Here is a 23,699-nt window from a genome sequence, read left to right as displayed (position 1 = left end):
GCTTGTTCATGGCTTCGGTGTATTTAAGTCATGTTAAGACACGCTGAATTACTGGGACGTGTGCAGATTGTATAAAGAGCTAATTGGCTGTCTCTGCTCTTTCTCAGCTGCCCCGGACAAACCTGTTCTGGGGATTAAATGCAAGGTTTCAGCCTGTTCCCACCTTTGAGAGACTGCAATGCAGAAAATTGGAAAGAAGCGATTAGGGACCAGAAGTGAAAAAATATAACACAATGTTTTGGTTTCCAGCTTCTTCTGTTGCTAAATAATAATAATAATAATAATAATAATAATAATAATAATAAGCCTTTCCCTTCAGATCAAGGCAGGTTCCAAACAATGTAAAAATACAATACATAATACAGTAAATCATAAAAATCCGCATTCCCCAACCCATTACCAACATAAAAAAACCACTGAATTTCATATATTAAAGACACTTAAATTATATTTACAAGCTGAAGTTAACTAAAAAAGTTAAAAGGGTTAGGCTTAGCGGATGGTGGAGTAGCTGTGGGTAGAGGGACAGTCTATTTTTGGAGGGCAGTCAAGGAAGGCCTGCCGGAAGAGATCCATCTTGACTGCCTTCTTAAAGGCATCAAGGGTGGTAATCTGACGGATCTCCTCTGAGAGGTCATTCCACAATTTTGGAGCAGATGATGAAAAGGTCCTCTGGAAAATCGTGGTCAAGCTGGTCTTCTTTGGCTGGAGAAGGTTCTTCCCAGAGATGAAAAATAAAGATGAAAATGGACACCATACAAGGTGGCCCTTAGGAATATTCCGTTTCTAACATTCTTCGGTGAATGATGGCATTATCCCCCAGGCTAAGGCCATGCACTCTCAAGTCGCTAAATCCCAAAATCATCGTCGTCATCATCATCATCATCATCATCATCATCATCATCATCATCATCTCCCTTTTATCCAGATGTCTGAAGAAGATGGCACCTCAGACAAATCAGAGATACTGTGTTTGGAGTTGAAATGCCTGACTACTGGTTACTGTAGCTTCGTAACCAAAATTGCAGACATATGGTTCCAGGACAAACTTGAAAGAAATGTTGTTGGTTTGCTTTTTAACTATGGAAACCCACTGGGTGATCTTGGGTGAGTCACACACTCTCAGCCCTAGAAAACCTCAGCTTAGAGTCGCCGTAAGTTGGAAATGACTTGAAGGCGCACGATCACACACACACACACACACATATTGCAAAATCCTCCAACTTTAATCTCTTGCAGAAAACAAACAACAGTGCTCATTTTTTTGTTTTTAGAAGAGGTGAAAAAGATCATATATCAGCCCAGATAAGAGGGAGCTGAACAGGTATCTGCAGATGAAAAATAACAGGGGTGGAGCACATGCTTTATCCATTTATGAGTAAGTGGCAGGTAACCACTCAGAAAACCTCAGCCACAACAATGTCATGCACATCAAAAACAGGTGGAAGAGGAAAATACACATTCTCTTAATGACATGTGCATGCATAGGTTGCACTGCTCACCTGAAGTGTTGTTGTTGTTGTTGTTTATGATATGTAACAGCTATAGCCAACGGGCTGTGGCATAAGCAGTATTGCACATGGATGAATATTGCATACGCGGCAGTGCATTAATGTGCACAGAGTCTATGCATTACCTTTGTCCATTGAATATTGCAATTTTGCAATGGGTTGTCAGCCATGCAAATAAGTCATTAATTGATTAATTTTTCCAGACAATTCTGAACCTGCTTTGATAGGAGAGCCAACTTTACCCTTGTGCAACAAGGCCCTCATGGAGACACTACAGCCATAAATGATTTCCCACACCTGATCTTAGCCAAAAGGCCAAGAAGCAATAATAAATGATTTCCCCTGTTTGCATGCCATGCCTAGTAATTATAGTCGGCATCAAGTTGTTTCACAAGGAAGCACATAGAAGGTGACAGTTCTGAGAAATGCCAACAGGAAATCAAAATCCAGAATAGGGATGTAAATCGTTATGCCGTCCTCATATTCATAGACAAATAACTATGCTAGTTTCCTCTCCCAGAACAGGTAAAAATGAGTATTCCTCGGTGGCAATCTTTTGGTTCAGTCGGCCCTCTGTATCCGTTGACTCTTTACCAATAGATTCAACTTTGTGCGGCTTGAATATATTAAAAATGCATACAAATTCATAAAAGGAAACTTGATTTTGTCATTTTAGATAAGGGACACCATTTTACTATGCCATTCTATTTAATGGGACTGTGTATGAATATCCCAAAATGTGGAATTAACTATCCCGAAATGTGGAAATTAAACGTTTTCTGTGCAGAAAACAGATTTTTTTGTACACAACTCACACACACACACTTTTTTTCTTCACTGGGAATATAATGTCAACGCAGTAAGGTGTTCAATTATTATTATTATTATTATTATTATTATTATTATTATTATTATTTATACCCCACCTCTCCATTAAGATTGAGTACTGAGAGAAAATTGTATACCATTCACTCTGGTCTATTGCACTTCCTGATAGTGTTTCCCGGCTTCTGCGAAACCCGTTTTTCAACCAGGGAAGGAATAATTATAACTATAAAGAATACATATGCCTTCCACTCCTAATCCAAGGCATCTGCTCTCATGATTTCAGGTGCTGTAGGAGTTTTGCAAGATTAAATACAGTTTCCGCGGTTCAGCCTCGTTGCATCATTTAGAAAACTTTGCAGCATCAAATATTATCCGGTAAAATCTGCATGCAAAGTGTGTTGGTGAGTAACCGCTCATTTCTGCAAAACAATCAGATGTACTCTCTCTTCCCTGTCTGGCTCAGCCTCTGAGTCAGCAGCAGACAAGCTGCCGTGAGGGAAGTCAGGCTAGGCCTGAAGAAATTATGCATAGAGATGGGGAAACGATGTTTTGCTAGTGTCACTTTCTTTGCTTTCACCCATAGTTCCGTTCTGTTCCATTTCCACATTGATCTGGTGGAGGGACCTCCCAGAAATACACATTTAATTTCTTTAAGACATGTTTATATTCATATTTTCTCTCCAGGTGCACATATTCGTGCGTGATGTCTCTCAAAATATACCAGATAAGCCACTTCTAATATTAGGCTGCAACACTCCAAGGCCTTAGTGCTTTGATCATAGCAAAGTGACTGATGATCATAGAATCATAGATTTGGAAGAGACCGCAACGGCCATCCAGTGCAACCCCATTCTGCCATGCAGGAACTCTCAATCAAAGCATCCCCATCCAGCCTCTGCTTAAAGACCTCCAAGGAAGGAGACTCCACTACACTCCGAGGAAGGAATGTGTTCCACTGTCAAACAGCCCTTACTGTCAGGAAGTTCATGATGATGATGATGATGATGATGATGATGATGATGATGATGACGATGATATTTATTTGTATCCACTCTTTTCCCAGAATTGGGACCCAATTCTGTTTATGCATGGCAACACATGACAAGTTAAATTACATGTGCATGCCGTTGGTGGTGGTGGTGGTGGTGTGCCATCAAGTTTCACTTTGGTTTATGGTGAAACCAGGGTTTTCTTGGCAAGATTTATTCAGAAGAGGTTTGCAATCATCAGTCCATCAACGTTATTACAATCTGAGACCAGTTACAAAGCAAGACAACCAGAACAAGTCAAGAACAAGGGCTCAAAAGTACAAAAATTCCCCTATTTGTTTGTGTGGTTTTTCGACAACCAACTTCTAAATCAATGCCAAATAACAACCACTAGAATTAGGCTAAACTGCGATTGGGTTTGACCAGCTTGCTACTAATGGTGCATGCTGACATTCAAAATATATTCTTTATTGGAATCTGAAAAAAGAAGAGAGCTATTTTTAATAAAGTTTAATAACTAAATAAAGTTTAATAATTTTTTAATAAAGGGAGAATGCACGTCCATATCATACAAATAGTTCAGCACAACATGATTGACTTTTTCAACCATGCCTGACTGGCAATTGCAGTTACCTTCCTTTGAGACTGAGAGAGTGTGACTTGCTTAAGATCATCCAATGGGTTTCCATAGACTCATCTGCACTGCAGTAATAATGAAGTTTGACACTGCTTTAACTGCTATGGCTCAGTGCTATGGAATCTTGGGATTTGTAGTTTGGTGAGATATTTCGCCTTCTCTTCCAAGAGCTCTGATACCCCACCAAACTACAAAAACCAGATTTCCATATCATTGAGCCAGGGTAGTTAAAGGGGTGTCGAACTGTATTATTTTTGCAGATGAAGCCCATGGTTGAGCAGTGATTTAAACCTTGGTCTCCTGGAGTCCTAGCAAAACACTCAAACCTTACATCACACTGACTTGACTTACATGCATAAAGTGTGTTGCTCTGATTGTTTTACCTATAGGCCAACTCATAAATGATTTTAAAAATCCCATCACATACACAGAATTAACTTTTTTATATGAGTTGCCCTAGCGTTGTAACATAATCACACTTTAATTAGATGGAATTAATTCCAAGGCGCACTTTGAGCTCTTTGTTGTTGCTGTTGTTAGGCATACACCCCTCAACAAACTAAAAATGCAGCTGACCATTTTTTGTGATTCATGCAGATCATCAGAAAAAAAGGGAAACAGGGCTTTTTCTGCAACAGCACTTTGGTTATTGGTTCCTACCCAAAGAGAGCCAGGCTGGCACCAGCCACACTTAGCTTCTGGCAAAGACATGAGACTATGGCATCCCATAAGGCCTTCAGTCCATAAAACCAGGAGTGGGTGGCTTTCTAAAAAAGAAAGAGAAAGAGGAGGAACAAGAGAAGGAATGCCATTCTGTGTTGCATTACAGATAGGTACCCCAGAGTTATGGATCCATAACTGGTCGGTTGTTGTTGCTGTGTGCCTTCAAGTCGTTTCTGACTTATGGCGATCCTAAGGTGAATTTATGATGGCGTTTTCTAGACAGGTTTCTTCAGAGGAGGTTTGTCATTGCTTTCCCCTGAGGCTGAGAGTATGTGACTTGCCCAAGGTCACCCAGTGATCTGTTGAACCCATCCCACCAGTCCTTGTCTCAAGCACCAGGCAGGCAGGGGTGTTCCTATGAAGAGGCTTCCTCCAGCATAGGGATCGGCACCATGCAACATAGCAGCTGTGGCCACTTTTGTGGCCCTAAAGCCCTCAACCAGTCCCCCATAGCCTCTCATAAGTTTCAAACTGTGTGCAATTGTCACACAAGCCTCACAAGCATATGGAAACACATCAGAAATTTACCCCATACCCAGAGCACTGTACTACTCCTAAATATCTCAGTTTTCCTCATCCATCCTTCTAAAAATGATTGCATGACGTGACGCAGTGTCACATCCCACCACCATTTTGAGAGGGCAATGGAGGCATTTGCACTTGCTATGCAGGGCGTAGCTGGGAAGTGTGGGAAAGTTGTCCCAAGCCCCCAACAAATGCCTTGATCTAGCATTAAAGTAAGGAACGTGGACTTCCTATAGCTACAGAGAAGCAAAACAACAAGGACATGTTTGCTAGTCCCAGGAACTCCATCCTTCCCATCTCGATTTAAACCTGACGAACCAAGGAAAGATGTGGGCATGTACAAGGCAAGTTTATGCAGAGATATTGCATCACATCATTCCAGACATGTCCATTCAGACATCAGCCTTAGCTTTCCATTTCTTGGCTTGATGAACTTGAACCGGTATTACTTTGTCTGTACTCTTGTCCTAAGCTGGCAATGGTTTTTGTTTTAATCATGGAGAAAGAATCTAAGGAGAACATTTCTCAATCACATCAAAGACCCATCTAGTCCTACACTGTGTGCACACTGCATTTCCAGGTGCCTATGGGAATCCCTATACTGTATAGGGCATGGATGCACCCAGAAACTCATATTGAAAGGCTTCGTCTTTCTGATGCTGGAGGTAATGTATCACCATCATGGCTAGCAGTCACTGGTAATGTCTTTCCCTCACTGAAATCTGTTAAAGTCTGCAAAATAAAATTTCACCCTGCTCTTTCTTTCATTCATTCTTTTTCCATTTTTGTCCTCCGTGTTGAAAGTAGAAAGGTACAGATGGGTATGGAGAACCACCAAAATGTGATGGAGTATCAGCAAAACATTCCACCCACAGAACTTCCTAAACACAGAGTCCATCCTCATATGTATGACCTTTGCTTTTGTTCTCTTCATGGGATCCATTAGCAATTGATAGAATCGTAGAACTGGAAGGGATCACAAAGGCCATCTAGTCAAATGCCCTGCCATGCAAGAATACACAATCAAACCACTCTTGACATATGGTCATCTGGCCTCTCTTCCAAAAAGCTCCCAAGAAGGAGACTCCACCACACTTTGAAGTAGTGTATTCCATTGTTGAACAACCCTTGCCATCAGGAAGTTCTTCCTAATATTTAGGTGGAATCTCATTTCCTATTCCTGACTCAGTGTTGAATATCCTAGTTAGGTCCCCTGGAAAGCAAGGTGCTTGAGGTGCTTCAAGAAGAGGTATTTCTGAAGGGTTTGGTTATCAGTCGCCTATTCAACCATGCCCTCACCAGTGCCACTTCATGGATGCCAGTCAGGGACAAGCAATTGCCAAGTCCCTTCAGCTTCATGAAACTATGGTGCTAAAGAAGCAAACTATATTCTTATGGAGAACTTCTCCCTCCACTCTTCACACTGCAAATAAGGAACACAATATAGGAAACCCAACTCAAGAAGGGTATCAACAGTCTGGAACATATCCAGAAAGGGGTAAGCAAGACGATCAATGGTATGAAAATCGTGCTTTATAAGGAATGACCTTTCGTCTGGAGAAGACTAAGAGTTGCCATGATAGGCGTGTTTAAATATCTCAAGAGATGCCATGCAGAAGATGGAGTGAGCCTGTTTTCCACTGCTCCAGAGGGTGCAGCATCAACCAATGAGTTCAAATGCCAAGAAAAGAGATCCCACCTAAACATAAGGAAGAATGTATTTACTGTAAGAGCTGTCCGACAGTGGAATAGATTGCCTTGGAGGGTTGTGGACTCTCCTTCTTTGGAGGTCTTTAAACAGAAGTTGGCAAAGGAGCTTTTAGGAGTGCTTTAGTTGTGTATTGCTGCATGGCAGGGATTGAACTGGACAAGCCTTGTGCTCCCTTCCAGCTCTAAGGTTCTGTTATTCTAATTGCTGTGTGATATTGAGATGACCACTAGCTGATGTAGCTTTTAGCAGAATTCACTCACTGTTCAATATGTATGTCTGAACCAAGCAAATCTGGAAATCTGAAAGAAAAATGTAATTCCCTTGCTGTTTGTTTTTGTTTTTGTTTTTAATTTCCTTTGTCCCTCTTTCTCATAGGCCCATTACAAATGGGCATAAAGTATGTCCTCAGGACATACTAGGGTTAGGAAAGGGCATCCATTCCGGACGCCCCTAACCCAAGTACATCCTGAGAACATACAAAATGGCGGTGCCCATTCTACATGGGTGCCGCCATCTTAATGTAGTGAACGCTTAGCATCCGCACGTCGCACGCTGCAAATGATGCCGCGAGTGCGCCATTGGCACCTCACGACGTCATTAGCGTGCCGCAATTAGAAGCACCATTTGGGGGCTTCTTTTCTGCAGCACGGAGGAGCCGTGCGGTTTGGCCGCTGGGGCTCCTCCGCGCAGCAAATGATGCCGCCAGCAGACCGCCGTTTTCAGGCGGTCTGTAAAGAACCATGGTTTCCTTTTCCTTCTCCTATCTTCCTCCTCTCATCTTCCTCTTCCTCCTCCTCCTCACCTCCTTCCCTTGTCCTCCCCTCCATCTTTCCTTCCCTCCATCCTTCTCCTCTCATCTCTCCCTTATGCAGCTCTTTGATTTCCCCTTGTTTTTGTTGTTGTGTACCTTCAATGCCTTCAACTTGTTACAGAGACCCTAAGGTCATATGGTTTTCTTGGCAAGATTTGTTCAGAGGAGGTTTGCCATTGCCTTGGCCTGAGGCCGAGAGCATGTGACTTGCCCAAGGTCACCCAGTGGGCTTCGTGGCCAAGCTGGGAATCAAACCCTGTTCTCTAGAGTCCTGGTCCAACATTCAAACCACTAGGCCATGCTGGCTCTCTCATTTCTCCTTGCTTCTCCCCAAAGGTGCAGCTATGGAGCAGGGAGAATGAAGGGGAGTCCCCCTTTTGTGAAATCTTCCCCAAATTTTAGCATTGCACAGAGTAAGACACTGGGAAACATTCACACCTCTTACATTTGTTGTATTTGCATTCCCTTGATCAGTTTGCCTGTCCCTTTTCTTTGGATGCCTAAAGCACTGTTTCATAATTTGAGGACTAAAGGAAAATTTTATTTGGGGGAGTAGAAATCCAACATGGGGCAATGCCCCCATTGTGACCCCATAGCTGCATCTCTGTTTCCTGCCTCCTCTTCAGTCCTAAAGTCAAAATTTCTATTTATCTAATCTAATCTCTGCATTTAATTCCTCTTGCTTTGCAAAAGCTTGCCGTACCAACCTTCTGAGAATTGCCAACATTCCTTGTGGTTTTGAAGCGGACGAGAAGGGCCTTGCAACAGCCCACATTCTTCTGAGGGAGATATACACGACCATCTCCTCCCGTGATGGTAACCTCCTCTTCAAAACACAGCTCTGAATTTACAGGAAGAAAATTTACATGAAATTAAAGGTGGGAATGGGGTAACAAAATTTGCATCATTGCAGTTCAAAGTGATTCCTGCCAGGTTTGCAAATAAGGCCAGGTCTGATTATATGTCCAGACACGCACCGACAGTTATGGGTTCCCAAACATCCTGAGAGTAAGGATGTGACACTCTCAGGAGTTTAGAGAAGTGACCTTTTGGTATACTCATACTCAGTAAGCTCATGTTTGGACTGCTGTAATGCACTCTATGTGGGGCTGCCCTTGAAGGGTGTTTGGAAGCTTCAGGTTATCCAAAGTGCTGTAGACACAATATTAACTAGGGATAGCTACAAGCAGCACACAACATGGCTCAGTCTTCCAGTCTATTTCCAGGCACAATTCAAAGTGCTGGCTATGAGCTGTAAAGCTCTATACGGTTATCTGGAGAGCCAGCATGGTGTAGTGGTTTGAGTGATAAACTATGACTCTGGAGGACAGGGTTTGAATCCCGGCTTAGCCATGGAAACCCACTGAGTGACCATGGACAGGAAGGCAAAGGCAAGCCCCCTGTGAACAAATCTTGCCAAGATGATAAGGTCAACATAAATCAGAAACAACTTGAAGGCACACAACGGCAACAACAATGTTTATCTGACAGTTCACGTTCTCCCACATAAGCCTGCCCATGTTTCGAAACACAGGAGAAGGCCTTCTAGGATCGAAAATTCCTTCCCAAGACAGATAGACTGGTGCCCTCCTTGAGATCCTTCTGTAGGTAGCTGAAGACCTTTGTTTGTTTCTGATGGCTGGCATCCATAGTTTTTTGTTGGTTTTTTGGGCTATGTCACCATGTTCTAGAAGAGTTTATTCCTGATGTTTCACCAGCATCTGTGGCTGGCATCTTCTGAAGATGCCAGCCACAGATGCTTGCGAAACGTCAGGAATAAACTCTTCCAGAACATGGCCACATAGCCTGAAAAATCCACAACAAACTTTATTTGTTTGTTTGCTTGTTTTGACAAGCCATTTAAGATTGACGGCAAACGTGATAGCAAAAGGGCCTTTAATAATGTGCTGCATTCTCTTCACTGCATTGTATATATTGTACTGTATACTGGGAACTGAACCCTGGTCTCCAGAGTTGTAGCCCAACACTCAAACCAGTACCCCATGTTGGCTTGCTAATATTCAAACAGAAAGGCTGAAACATCACCCTGAGCAGCCATCTGCCAGATAAGGGATACTTATAGTTCTTTGATACTATTATAGTTCTTTGGTACTATTTAAACTGATATGTCTCCTTCCTATGAACCACAGAGTATGTTGTTTTGCAAGGGACTTAAAACTCTCTAGTAACATTTCCTGATCTCCCTGGCAGAGTATTTACAGCTGTCCAGCAGGGAATTCTATAAGCCTCTCACCAAATTACAAAACCCGAGATGCTGCAGAATGGAGCCATGAGAAGGTACCATGGGATCAGAATGCTATAACTGTGCAAATGCCACACGTTCATCACAGTTGGTGAGAAAAAGCTGGTGGGAAAGAAATGACAAGATGGAAAACAGTTGGAATGTCACCTCTTCTCTTTTGCCCTGCCCAGCGCCAAAGAAGAAGGGAAATCCCACAGTCTCAGATAGAGATTCCCAGGTGGAAGAGTGGAGGAATCTCCTCCAAGAATAAGAAGGAGCCTGTTAGGTGTGCTGCATTAGAAGAAGAACAACAAACAGTGTTTCCAAGCAGAGAAAGACACTGGTCATGGAAAGGAATGCTGTATTAGTGGAGAGAGGAGAGAGGTGAGCTGCCTTCACCATGCCTGTTGTTTGTAAGGCAGTCTCTCTCGATCCTGCGGCAAGAAAACCAACACCCTGGAAAGCTCCATGCAGCCTTACCCTCCCCTGACCTGCATCTGTTTGAACATGTGTCGAGGCTGCTATCTCTGGAGAGAGGAAAGGGACTGCTTGGCAGGCCCAGGGGGTGTTACGTAAGTTGGCGTTCGGAGGAACAGTAGAAACCACAGTGGCAAAGTTTGCTCTCTGGTTTTATTGGGCAAGAGGCTGGGAATGAAAGAATAAAGGATGCCAGTATCATGTTTCCATTCCAAGTAAATCTTTATGGAAAGATTTTACATAAATCCTCAGGGCAGCCCTGCTGGGAACAGTATGCACCATGCTGGTTGCCACATCTGGAGCTGGCAAAGATGCAAAAGAGGTGGGAAATGTGCAGGAGGGGAATAACTAGGGCTTTTTTCACCCACACTGTACAATTATAGCAGGGGTCTGGACCCCCGTGAAAGTGGGAAAACTACAAATAAATTGCCATTATTTATTATTATTATTATTATTATTATTATTATTATTATTATTAAGCTTTATTTATAAAGCACTGTAAATTTACACAGCATTGTGTATACAATCAATTAAAATAGATAAAATAAACCTGCCATAGGCCATAGGCAGGCAGGTTTTTCCCTCTCTAGAAATTTCTAGGAACTTTATCGCACCCGTTTTTGTCTCCGTTACAGATACGGAAAGTAGACGCTGGTGTGCGCCTGTCAAAAATTGATTTTACCGCACACCAAAGCATCCTCCAAAAGGCCCCCTTCCATCTCCCAGCGCCAAGCCATCCCGGTTCACTGCTGAAGTGCATGAAATGTTCTGGTCGGAAGTCTTCCGACCGAACAAAATGGCGCCCATCAGCATTGAATCGGGACAGCTTGGTGCCAGGGGACAGAACGGGGCCCTTTGGAGGACGCTTTGGCATGTGGTAAATCAGTTTTTGACAGGTCATGCACGCACACCAGTGTCGACTTTCCATACCCGTAACGGAGACAAAAACGGGTGTGATAAAGTCCTGAGTCCTCCAATGCAACTTTATAGGCATGCCCACCCAGTGCTCAAACAGAGCAACATCTGGACCAGATCCATTTTAAAAAACACACAAGTACCTAGCCCTTTGTCAGTGGCGTCACAAAGGTTGATATCACCCAGTGCAGTATTTCATTCTGCCAACCCCTCCCATGCCATGCTATACAGAATAATGTGTATATACACACACACACACACACACACACACACACACACACACACACACACATATATATATAGGTAATCTTTTTTATATTATTGTTACTCATAACCCATAATACCTATATATCACTGAATATCATGGTAACAGTTGCGACATAAACAACTAGCAAAAATTAAAATGAAACCTTTCAATTACAACATTGTACACACAGCCTAAATGTATTTACCTGCAAATTGTTTCATGGGGTCAAAGTGAAATTTGATAAGATGTGATGTCTCTAAATAAATTTTTTAATGAATTTTAAAAATGTTGAAAAACATTTGTATTCTGTTAAATGTCCTGCATCTCCCCATGTTTCCCAGCCAAGATGCTGGAGAGGTCTCTGAGCTGTAGTCTAAAGAAGTAACTTTTCCAGATTCTGAGATACAGATACATTAAGCAATATTGTGGGCTGGGGAGCGAAACTTGAGTGGTAATTGTTAGGGGGGAAGAAAGTTATATGCTGTACCCACAAACAACCTAAAAGGTAACAGTAAAGGTAGTCCCTTGACATGAATGTCTAGTCATAAACGATTGTAGCAGATGGTGCTCATTTCCATTTCTATGCCGAAGAGCCAGCATTGTCCGAATACTGCTCTGGTGGTAATGTGGCCAACATGACTGCACCGAACGCTGTTACCTTCCCCCTGAAAAGTGGTACCTATTTATCTACTTGTATTTGCATGCTTTCAAACTGCTAGGTTGGCAGAAGCTGGGACTAGTGACAGGAGCTCACCCCATCATGTGGCACCCAGGCTTCGAACTGCCAACCTTCCCATCTTCCAGTCATCAGAATTGGCATCTTAACCACTGAGCCACTGCTTCCCAAACTGCCTAGCTAATCACAAAACCTATTTCCGCTATCATACCCCAGCCTTGAAACTTCTGCAATGGAGCAACACCTCTGAGCATATTCAGAGAGACCCACACTACTAAACAACCACATGCTACATCTGTATGCTCAACATATTCCTGCTGAATAATATAGGTTTTGGCAAACCTCCTCTGAACAAATCGTGCCAAGAAAACCCCATGATAGGTTCACATCAGAGTCACCATAAGTCAGAAATGACTTGAAGATACACAAAACAGCAACATTACTGAAGCAGGGAATTGGGAGGGAGCATTAGAGGGAATTTAGTCCAACTCCCTGCTCAGTGAAGGAGAGACAACGTAGGAGGCAACTGAAATATCATTATCTCCTCCTGGCAGACGATTCAGACGTTAGAATCCGAAATAGTCTGAATATATGTCCAGCTATTTCCTTTAAAAAGAAACTTTTAATCGATGTGTAACTTAAAGAGAACATGATCGGAGGCGGCAAAGATAGGATGCCCAGCCCTGGGAGGGTTGTCAACTGACCACAACGAAAAAAAGATGAACTAGCTGGGCCTGCTCCTGTGTATTTAAAAGCAGCCATACAAACAGCATGCATTCCTATGTTTTTAACTGCAGCCTGATCAGCAGAAACTGGGAGGTGAAGCTCTTGATGTCAAGGAGATAAACATGGCAAACATTCAAACTCCTACAGGTCAAGCTGATCTTAAAACAACAGGACCAGGGCACGGAGGCAAGAGGAAAAATAAAGCAGAGCCTGGAAATGTGGGCTGGATCTTCCAGCGTGAATATTCAGTGAAGACACACACAAACAATATGTGTGTCACTTGTTTGTTTAAATATTTCTAACCTGCTTTAATTCACTTGATAGAAGAAAACAAACATATTTACACAGTGCTACAGGATGCAATTCCCAGCTTGGCCATGATATCCATGGGGTATCCATGGATACCAAGATCCATGGATGCTCAAGTCCCATTAAATGCAACAGCAATAACATGGCGTCCCTTATATAACATGACAAAATCTAGGTGCACTTTGGGGGATATATATATATATATTTAATAATTTAATTGAATACTGTATTTGCAATCTGTCCTTGAACCTGTGGATAAAGAATCTGGATACAGAGGGCCAACTGTAGCACAATGGCAGGGGCTGGTGTAATAAAGTCTGCTCTGGTCAGGCCCCACCTGGAATACTGTGTCCAGTTCTGAGCCCCATCGAAAAGGATGTTGAGAAACTGGAGTGTGTCCAAAGGAGGGTGACTAAAATGGTGAAGGGTCTGGAAACCATGCCCTATGAGCAACGACTTAGGGAGTTAAGGATGTTTAGCCTGGAGAAGAAAAGGTTAATAGGTGATATGATAGCCCTGTTTAAATATTTGAAGGGATGTCATATTGAGGAGGGAACAAGCTTGTTTTCTGCTGCTCCAGAGAATAGGACCCAGAACAATGGATGCAAGCTACAGGAAAAGAGATTCCACCTCAACATTAAGAGGAACTTCCTGACAGTAAGGGCTATTCGACAGTGGAACATTCTTCATCGCAGAGTGGTGGGAGTCTCCTTCTTTGGAGGTCTTTAAACAGAGGCTGGATGGCCATCTGTCGGGGATGCTTTGCTTGAGAGTTCCTGCATGGCAAGGGGCTGAACTGGATGGCCCTTGTGGTCTCTTCCAACTCTATGATTCTATGATTCTAAGTCCTAAAAGTTTTGATTCCCTTTGCTTTGGCACCCCTGGAGTATGGCAAGTGCCATTCGGAGGAACAAAGTGGTTCATCCCATCCAGCAGGAGCTGAGAGAGCAACACGTGGGCAGGAAAACAAAGGGCGTGTGATCAACCTCGGCTCAGTTGGCGAAGCCAATAAATTGGAGCAGAAGCACAGCAAAGCCTCTCCGCCCTTCTTACCCCAAAGGGAAATAAAAGGAGCAGAGAGAAAAAGAAGGAGAACATGGTCCCCATCCCACGCCTCGCAGCAGAACAAACAGGCTGGACCAGGCAGGCGAAGGAGCAGAGACACATCTTTAATCAAGGGCTCTTTAATTAATGACAGCATTCCAGCATCAGATGAACCAGGGGACTGTTAGTTCTCCTGCGTCAGCATCTAGGGTGACAAGATGATGATTTGCAGGGAGACATATCAGAGGTCGTGTATGGGGAAGTTACTTTTCTGTGCTGGCTGAGGCATTGCAGAAGCGCTTTGTTCCAAAACAAAAACAAGGAGCATTCCCAAACTCTTGATCAGAGGCGGACAAAAAACGTCTGGCAAATGATGGGGAAACAAGGTGATGAGAAACTAAGATTGTAGCTATAGCAATGAAACTATACTTCAGTTTCCAAATGTTTAGCATTGCACAGAGTGGAGACACTGAAAATCATTCACACCTAGAACTCTTCTATTTGCCATGGTCACATTCCCTTGGAAGCTTTGCCTCTTTTGTGAAGTCGAGGGCTTTCATGGCTGGCATCCATTGCATTCTCTGAAAATGCCAGCCACAGATGCTGGTGAAACATCAGGAATAAACATTTCTAGAACATGGTGATATAGCCTGAAAAACCCACAAAAAACTTTACCTCTTTTCCTTGGATGCTTAAACTGATTTCTAAAGGTTCAGTGGAGGCTTTAGGTTACTGCAGATAGGAGGAAAACAGCAACGGAAAGTTGTATTCTGTGCAGAAGGTGCTGTTTGCTGCAGGGGAAAAATGTGCATTTTTAAATTTTATATCTCTATCTGTCTGTCCCTCCTCCTTCTTTTCCTTCTTCTCCATCCTTTTCCTCCTCCTTTTGTTCACAGAATAAGTACCAGTAGAAATAGTCTTTGAAAGCCATGTAGTTTTCAATTACTTTCTTGCAGCAAGGAGAAAAAAGATAAAATTAACCATTTTGATCTGCAAGAAGGGAATATTTGAAGATTTACATCCCCGGCTCATTGTTTGAGCTTTTGATGTGGCTGAGTACATCTTCCGCCCCAAATGAGGATTTGCTTATTCATTTATTTGTATCCACTCCTTGGGTTTTCCTTTTGCTACAAATTGGCAAATTGGATGATTTAGGGAAAGTTTTAATTACACTACACAGACTGACATCCTGTTAGTGGCATATGCATGCGCACATTGAGCTATGCATGTGGGGTGAATTATTCACCATAGCACAACAGAAGTATTCTGGTAGCAGTGGCGAAAGCAGATTTATGCATACAGCAACACTGTGTATGCAACTGTACATTGCATGCTATGGGTGAGCACTGCACATTGCAGTAGTGCATTTTTCATTGCAAACTGCAGTTTCACACTAAACATTGCACAACGGCACCCAATCATTGACATGTGTTGTGCAATTTTGCTATTCTGTAAGGGAGTTGCCTAGTACTGGCTCAGTTTATCGCTTCATTTCGATGTTTCCACTCTGCTGAGGGGATGTTGGATCGCAGCCATAGTAAAACAAACACAAGAGAACGCCATAATATAAAAGAAGATTGTCTTTATGCAGGACCTTCAGTGCTTACACATGATCAGATGCTTATGATTACAGCTGAATAAGGGCCATCTTCTAATTCCATTTAATTCACTTCAAGCATTTCTTGCATTAATTCAAGAATGGATCTATTCATGGATCATTCATTTGTGATATTTGAAGCCCTGTCATGAGGAAGGAGTGAGCTTGTTTTGTTCTGTTCCATTGGGTAGCACCCAATCCAATGGATTCAACCTAGAAGAAAGAAGATTCAGACTAAACAACTTTGGGGTAAAATAGGATTACCATTTGTTGATGTTGTGTGCCTTCGAGTCATTTCTGATTTATGACGATCCTAAAACAAAACCCATCATAGGGTTTACTTGGCAAGATTTGTTCAATTTGCCATTGCCATCCTCTGAGGCTGAGAGTGTGTGACTTGCCCAAGGTCACTCCGTGGGTTTCATGGCCGAGCTGGGACTTGAACCCTGTTCTCAAACCATTACGCCACACTGGCTCTTAGGTTTACCATAGGTCCTCCTTTTCCTAGACATGTTATCTGGCTCAGTGCTATGGAATTGTGAGAAGTGCAGTTTCTCATGGCAACAGAACTCTCTGACAGAGAAGGTTAAGCTTCTCACAAAACTACAGTTCCCAGAATGCCATAGCCTTGAGCCATGGGATTTAAAGTGGCATCAACTTGGATTATTTCCACAGTGCAGATGCAGCCGTTGACTTTTGGGAAAGGTTAAAACCCAGGCTGTGGCAGCTGGTTGACCCCAGTGTCAGTCAGGTGGTGAATCCACATTGATCAGGGTTTAGTATGAATGTCGAAGTAGCTGTCCAAAGTGCTGGACCTCTTTTTGGGATAAGGGTCAGTCCCCTTGGATATTTCCTTTAAGACTTTGATTAAAACTTGGAGGAAATTTTCTGTCCCGCTGATGCTGGAGTTGCCAACTACCACTAAGTCAAAAGATGGATGAAGTGTGACCCTGTCTTAATTTGCAATTTAGACACATAACCATAAATCTAATAGTATTACACAGGTAATCAAAACCTGGTCTCCGGAATCATTGTCTAACATGAAACCCAGTATGCCATTCCGACTCACAGGTTCACCTTAAGGCTTCCATAATTTGGAAATGACTTTAAGGCCCGTAACAGAAACAATGAAAAAGCTCATTGTGGCAAAGAACAAGATGCATCCTTGTTCAATCCATTGGAGTTGACAGTCTACCTCCATAGAGCTGAAGTTACAATCTCAACTGAAATTAAAGCCTGCTTTGTATGCCATGATAAACCAAGTTTCCTCTGGGAATCGGGGCTGGAAAAGTAACCTTGAGGGACAATGAAAAAGTCATTTCTTCCAAGTGTTGTCCAGAACCTGTTATTGATCAGTGTGGTCCTACTTGCACTGGAAGTGGCTAAAGAGACTTCTTATTCCTTGTTTAGGATGGCACCCCAGTGATGTTCTGGCTTATTTCTCCCTGCCACAAGCCAGAAAAACAAATGTAAAACAAACCATGGATTCTTTCTCTGGCTTGATGAATGAGAACCAAGCCAGAACGCTGAGTCCTGCCTGATTTGGATATCTCTATAAACAAAGCACAGGCAAAAACTCTGTGATTTGTTCAACTGCTTCTATTGTAAGTGGGAGCAGACAGCCACCCTACACTAGCTTAAATTTATAAGGGCAGCAAGCTGTGTCAGCCCATTAGGAAAAAATCCAAAGTGACCAGCTACAGTGCCAAAGTAGCAAATAAGGATTCAAAAATGCTTCTTTAGCCTTGCGCTGCCCACATAGAATCAGTCCCATCAATCTCTGCTTATCCTTGCCTCTTCTATTCTTTTCTCTCCTCCTTTTTATTGTCTCCTTCATAGTTGAAATTAGGATGCATGCTCCTTGGGGCAGAGACTCAGGTGCTTCTGCTCGCTCTCCAAATGCCACGTATACACACGCTGCCAATAATAAGGGGGAACGAAATAGGCCAGCTACACTAATCTGTTCCTTCCCGCATTCCACCGCCATCTCCCAAGACCAGCAGCCTTGGCACCAGGACTGTGCCATGCCCAAAGAAGCCACTTGGGCATGTGCTGACTTCCAAAAGAGGGGTATCCCTCATCCTGGAAAGGGAGATGCTTTGGTTGTTATGCTGGGCTTTGTGGGCTCAGAAACTCCTCTGGCCCCCTAGGCACAGTTTTGTAGCCCAATCAGCTGCAAAACCGGCTGAGCAAAAGCTTCTCTTCACCCCCTTCCTCCCCGCCTTCACTACTCAAAAAGGATTCCTTTCCCCTTGCACAACACTGGGACTCAAACCACACCCTCATTAGTCACACAAAAATAAGGCAGCTCACTACAGTGCCATGAGCCGAGCGCCTTGCCTGCTTCTCTATGCAGGGCAGGGAGAAAGTTCCATGGCATAAACCCTAAGGTGGTGGTCTTGCCTTCACTGCTGCTTTGCTCTTGGCCAGGCTGGCAAGGGCAAGGCAAGGCCAAAGGAGATCCCAACTTGGTAAGCCGAACTTTTAACTTCTTCCACTTCATTATCATCCTTCCCTCCTCTTTTCTTTTGGCTTTTGCCCTGGTGAAGAAGGATTGCGGAGGATTCGGGGGAGAGGTGGATAGAGCAAATATGCTACCTGTCTTTCTTTTTAAACAAAAGTTTGGAGTATTAGTGCTGTGCCACAAATCATGGTGAGTCTGAGACCGATGCTGCCAGGCGGAGCATAGATCACGTTGACTGTGTTTTACAGACAGAAAGAATAACCTTTCGATGCAGAATGAATTCTTTTCATCGGAAAAACACAGTAAACAGGATCTCTGGATATCGAATCTGATCAATACTCAAAATGCGTATATAATTTTGAAGTGAATCTCATTCCAAATCAGTGTTTGCAACTCCGATAGAGACTCTTCACTGGTCCTCTTTCTTTGCACAGTTCAGATCCTCCTGGCAGAAACCGTGTGCTCAGTTTGCCAAGGGACAAAATCAAAACCATATGGTTGGTAAAGTTTACGAGTTGACTGTTGGTGGCTGTGTTTATGTTTAATGTCAGTTATAAAGAAAAGCTCGGCTTCACCTCCGAAATTTTGCTTTAAGTGCTTTGACTCACCTTCGCGGCTTGTTGGGGTTTGGCGTTCGAACCCTGATGGGAATGGGGACTTTGGGGACAGGGTTTCAGGCTGAAAAGAAAGCATCTCGGAGGAGGTGGGTATGGTTCTTCTTCTGGTTCTTTCTTTGGACACAATCCAGTGAAAGTTAAACATTTGGGTTAGGCATGTGTTCAATTCTTCCATTAAGAGACAGAGAGAGGAAGACATTCTGACCTAAGAAACAAAAGCAAACAATGCAATGTTGTGTCAGTTCAACTAGAAAGTCACTCTCTCTTTTTTCAGGGAGTTTACCCCCATGTAAAGAATAAGCGTCACACTGGATTGAGGATACTATGCTTTCCTGGTGATGGATTATGTTTTCAGAGGGGGAAACACCCAGGTAGCTTGGAACGCAGCAGTCAGGGAGGGAGAATGGGTCTTGATGCTTTCCTCCTCGTATTCATTTGCAATCCCTAATCTCTCCTCTGCCCCACTCCGGACCACAAGCTGGTAGTTTCCCTTAAAAGTACTGTTTATTGTACATTTACACAATTTGAAAAGTTTATTGGGCAGGCAGAGGGCCCTACTCACATTGTAGGCTGTACTGATCCATTCGGGGTTACCTGTCAGTGTCTGCAAGTCAGTGACAGTTTTATTTTAGCTTTATTTTCGGTCCATTTTCAGCTGTTTCTTTCTTTCATGGGGAGTGGGGGGTGGAAGTCAGATCAAGTCAAAGTTTCTGGAATGCTTTTGCTGGCGTTTCGGTGATTTTTAGCTGACTTTTTATCTTCGCGGGGGGGGGGGGGGGGGGGTGTTCCAGGAATCTTATAGAGCAAGGGTGGTGTGGTTGGAGTATTGGATTATGACGCCAGAAGACCAGGGTTCAAATCCCCACTCGGCCCAATAACTTTGTTAGAAACCTCATTCGGCAACGCTGTGGTCTGAAATACAAAGAGTGAGGTGTGTCTGTCCTACGTTACAGGTTTGTTGAATAGGCTGTAACACGAGTATGCATTCAGAGGCCATTATTTGTCTCATTTGTATTTCACCTTTCCTCCCATGAGTTCAAGACATTGGACGAGGCTCTCCTCCTCCTGAGATTGTCCTCACAACAATACTACAAGGTAGAATGAGAACAGAGAGCTAGTGCGGTGTAGTGGTGTGAGTGTTGTATTAGGAGTCTTAAAGACTCCTAGTTCAAATCCCACTCACCCCCTGGAAACCCACTGGGTGAACTGGGCATGTTGCACTCAAACAGCCATAGATGACTCCAATGGTCTGTGCCAAGAGAACCCTAGAATCAGGTTGTCACATATTAGAGTTGACTTGAAGGCACATGATAATAAGAGCAACCACAGTACTTCAGCCAAAGCGTGATTTTCTCTCAAAATATATATCCGCATGTACCTGCTCATAGTTGTTGTGTGCCTTCAAATCACTTCTGACTTTTGGCAACTCTAAGGTGAACCTATCATGGGGTTTTCTTGGCAGGATTTTTTCAGAGGGGTTTTGCCTTTGCCTTCGTCTGAGGCTGAGAGAGTGTGACTTGCCCAAGGTTGGTTTCCATGGCCGACTGAAGATTTGAACCCTGGTCTCTAGTCCAATGCTCTAACCACTGCACCACACTGGCCTATTAATATACTGTCTATAATATTTAAAGGCAGATGACAACAAACAGGCATTTTGAGCATGTCCTAGGCAAGGTTTGGGGGTGACAGAAAGTGCCTTGTGACCCACAGCCACACGTTTCCCCACCTGTGGTTTACTACTACAAAGAAAATAAAGATATTTATGGAGCCATAGAGGGGAAAGCATCAGAGCTTAGAAATACCAGTAGTCTCCAGCCGACATGGCCTTGGGATGATGGGAGTTGCAACCCACAAAAGGAAGCTTTTTCAACCTCTGAAAGACATCTGTTTATCCAGGTGGTGGGTGCTGAATCAGTGAGAGGAAGAAAGAGTAGCAAAACGAGATGATAAGGAAGCCTGATGTATATCTGAATATATATTTAGAAAAAGAGAAGGCACACCCTGGCATACCTCAGGGAGAATCGGCTTGCTTCAGGAGCCACCGCAGGGTAGGGGCAAGGCTAGATGAAGGCAGGAGCTGGCATCTAACTGATGCAAGACTTTACGTAAAGCGTTCTTCCTAGCAAGGAGGGTACCACTGGGTCTTCTCTTTAAGCAACAGAATGTCTTGAGTTGGTGTGAAGAATCCGTCCTAAGAGCTTGGAATGGTGTGAAAGCACAAGGTCTTCTTTATCAGAGCTGGTTTATCCATGCAAATAGTTCATTGGAGTTCTCTACACTTTGGGGAAAGTGGCCCCGCAGAGATGGTAAGATTGCAACTCCCAGTATCACAAAGAAGCACAGCGAAAAAGTGAAAACAAAGGGAGTGGAAGTCCAACAGCATGAAGATGACTATGCATACCCCCGCCCTGCTAGACACTTTTAAAAAAACATATCTGTATATAGAAAATTTGGAGGTGGTTTCTAGACCACTCCATCCATTTTTGGCTAGTTTTCTACCCGCAAGGCCGGGTTTAGAACTTAGAAAGTTGAATCAAATTGTCATTTATCCCATTATTGTTGACAATGTTTGACAGCTGCTATGCAGAGTTTCAAATAGGTTCCCCCCCCCCTTCTACCCTATCTGAAGACATTAGCAATTTAACCAGGGACCTTCTGTTTGCAAAGGGTATGCCCAACCACAGACCTAAGCATATGCCCAACCACAGACCTAAGCATCTGAAGCGTTGCTTCAATTTTTTTTAATATGAAGCAGCCTTTGAAAATACGATTCTGTACTTGTAGTCAAGATTGCCAGAGACCATTATCCCACTCCCCTACCTTGTTCTACATAAAGCTAGAGAAAGCTGGTTTTTTGCACTATAAATCCCAGAACCTCCATCCCAGTGCCAATGCTTGTTGATAAATTCTTGGAGTTACAGTCCAAAAAGTAAGCTTTTCTGGGTTCTGGCTAACACCTACAGGTCAAGCTGGCCATATGGACCTTAGAAACATTGGTCGGAATTTGGTTGGATAGTTATGAATGTGTAACCAAGGAACCATGACTGCTTCCTATTCACAATCCCCACTGTCCTCTCATTTAGGGGATACATAGGGATTGTGAAAGTCCCTACTTACAAGGCGTCAGCGACCAATGGGGGTTTGTTCCCATCCCCATGCATGAGTAACCTCCCCTGTGAGGGAGGCTTGCAAAGGGACACCACTTCTGCCTTTCACTATGGAGAGCCCATTCACCCATGCAACTCATCCCATGATGATGTGTGATCATCAAGGTATGAGCATGCACATGGGAACCAACTACAAGGCCCTTTTGCATTAGGCATCAACTGTCAAGTTTCTCTTAAGGATACTCCGTCTGTTTTTCAGTCTCAATTGTTGTTGCTGTTTGCCATTCAGAGAGGCTCAACTTATGGTTATGCAATGAGTCTTGTTCATCAACAACCCTTCTCACATTTTGCAAACTCAGGGATGTAGCTTCCATGATTGAATCAACTGATTGTGCTTTTCCTATTTACTTCAGCTTTACCATCTTTTCTAATGAGTTGTGTCATCTCATGGCATGTCAACAGTACAATAGCCTCATCTTTGCCATGTTGGTTTCTAGTGAGAGATCAGGCCTGGTTTGCTCTAGCACCCATTTATTTAGTCTTTTGGCAGTCCAGGGCATCCACAGAACTTACCTCCAGCAACGCATTTCAAATGAGTTGAAACATGGTGGATTACGGTAGGCCTGGGTATGCCAGTGTGTTATAGTAGCTTTGAGTGTTTGACTATGACTTTGACTCAGCCATGGAAAGCTACCTTGGGTGAGCCACAGAAAACCTTGTGATAGGGTCACCTTAGAGTCACCACAAGTCAAAAATGATTTGAAGGCACACAACAACAACAACAACAACAACAACAACACGTAAACATATCTTTGCCGGCTGGAAGAAAGAGCGTAGAGAGGAGACCAACCTAGTCAGGGAATTCCCCGGTCTGGGGTCAGTCACTGGAAAGACTGCCTCCCATGTCATCACCCAATATGCCTATAATGGTGGTAGGACTGAGAGATAGTAATCTCTCAGGGATCTTAAAATCTGAGCAAGTTGATATTGGGAGATGTAGTCTTTCAGATAGTTTGGACCCAAGCCATACAGGGCTTTATAGATCACGTCCTATAAAATTTTACAAAAGACCTGATCCTTATGGAGGTGAAAACTCCATAGAAATGGTGTCTTGATTTGGATAGACACATGTGACTGCAGTTGTGGGGTTGTGCTATTTCTTGGAGGTATAGTTATGGGGATTCTTGGTAGACTTCAAAATCAACCATTGCTTCTCATCCAGCTGCCTTCCAGATGCTCAAGGAGCACATGAGGGCCACAGCACCGACTCCCACTACTTGTCTCCAACATCTCAGAGATATATCTCTCTCTCTCCCTTTGCCTGCCTCTACCTATGGAAGCTCTATCTAGTTCCCACCGCTAACAAAGACAAACTCATCCTCTGTTAGGTTTTATTTTTCCAAATCATTTTTCAGCCACCAGACCTGGTGACAAACACCAACTGTAGCAACCTGTTCCATAACTTAATTATGTGTTGCATGAAGAAGTACTTCCTCTAATCAACCAATCAGGGTCACTGTGTCTCAGATGTTGCAATGGTGGC

The 23,699-nt window shown here is 43.3% G+C and overlaps 1 protein-coding gene across 2 annotated transcripts in view; it reads left to right on the top strand.

Moving 5' to 3' along the window:
• The first annotated feature begins 18,295 nt into the window (after window positions 1-18,295).
• Window positions 18,296-23,699, top strand: part of GJB3 (gap junction protein beta 3) — a 22,864-nt gene continuing 17,460 nt past the window's right edge. For both annotated transcript variants that reach the window (XM_042441279.1, XM_042441278.1), the window contains exon 1: window positions 18,296-18,439. The gene's annotated coding sequence lies outside the window, so the exon portion shown is untranslated. The remainder of the gene's footprint in view (window positions 18,440-23,699) is intronic.

Source organism: Sceloporus undulatus, chromosome 9, assembly GCF_019175285.1.
Source record: "Sceloporus undulatus isolate JIND9_A2432 ecotype Alabama chromosome 9, SceUnd_v1.1, whole genome shotgun sequence".
NCBI classification, from domain to species: Eukaryota; Metazoa; Chordata; class Lepidosauria; order Squamata; family Phrynosomatidae; genus Sceloporus; species Sceloporus undulatus.
Note: the sequence above shows the minus strand (reverse complement) of the source record. Positions and strands in the feature narration are given on the sequence as shown.